This window comes from Dipodomys merriami, unplaced genomic scaffold, assembly GCF_024711535.1.
Source record: "Dipodomys merriami isolate MVZ:Mamm:240054 unplaced genomic scaffold, mDipMer1.0.p SCAF_3, whole genome shotgun sequence".
In the NCBI taxonomy this organism is placed as follows: domain Eukaryota; kingdom Metazoa; phylum Chordata; class Mammalia; order Rodentia; family Heteromyidae; genus Dipodomys; species Dipodomys merriami.
The window spans coordinates 13,980,046-13,981,122 of NW_027204492.1; the positions used below are offsets into that span (position 1 = coordinate 13,980,046).

At 39.5% G+C, this 1,077-nt stretch overlaps 1 non-coding gene across 1 annotated transcript; it reads right to left on the minus strand.

Moving 5' to 3' along the window:
* Positions 1 to 219: 219 nt before the first annotated feature.
* LOC138840545 (U1 spliceosomal RNA) lies at positions 220 to 380 on the minus strand. The gene has a single exon (XR_011376113.1). It is a non-coding gene; the product is annotated as a U1 spliceosomal RNA (small nuclear RNA).
* Positions 381 to 1,077: the final 697 nt, after the last annotated feature.

Consider the following 1,077-nt stretch of genomic DNA (forward strand, 5'->3'; position numbering starts at 1 on the left):
AAGTCCGTGAGACTCTTATCTCCACTTCACCACCAGAAAACCAGAAGTGGCGCTGTGGCTCAAGTGGTAGAGCACTAGCCTTGAGCTGAAGAGCTCAGGGACAGTGCCCAGGCCCAGAGTTCAAGCACCACAACAGACAAAAAAAAAATGTACTCTTTACCTGATTTATGTAACTGTAACACCGCTGTACATCATCTTTTTTTTTTTTTTTTTTTTTTTTTAGAGAGTGAACGCAGTCCCCCACTACCATAAATTATGCAGTCAAGTTTCTCACATTTGGGGAAATCGCAGGTGTCAGCACATCCGGAGTGCAATGGATAAACCTCGCCCTGGGAAAACTACTTTCTGTGATCATGGTATCTCCCCTGCCAGGTAAGTATTGTACATCACCTTTATAATAACAATTGTTAAACTTTTTTTAAGACACGCGCAAAAAATAAAAGGTTTTGTCTGAAAAAGAATACTCTAACAGATTCAAGTTAACTCCAAAGTAATCTTTGCTTTTCACTTTCATTTCTGATTTTTTAAATTTTTTATTTTATTTTATTTTGTCGGTTGTGGGGCTTGAACTCTGGGCCTGAGCACTGTCCCTCAGCTCTTCAGCTCAAGGCTAACACTCTACTACTTGAGCTAGCTACAGTGCCACTTCCGGTTTTCTGGTGGTTTATTGGAGATAAGAGTCTCACAGACTTTCCTGCCCAGGCTGGCTTTGAACTGTGATCCTCACATCTCAGCATCCTGAGTAACTAGGTTTACTGGCATGAGCCACCAGTCCCCAGCTATTTGTATAAATAATAGTGTATAGTTTCCATTTAACAAAGCAGTTTATGAGTACAATGTATCTTGATCAATGTCAACCTTTTTCAACATTCTCACCCATCCCATCCCTCCCAACTCACCCCTCCCTTTTTCTTAATTTTGTAGTATACACATTGAATTTTTAACTGCATTCTCCATTCATTCATCTACACATCTCTCCTTGGCCCTATCCCATCCCATATAGATAGATAGATAGATAGATAGATAGATAGATAGATAGATAGATAGATAGATAGATAGATAGATAGATAGATAGAT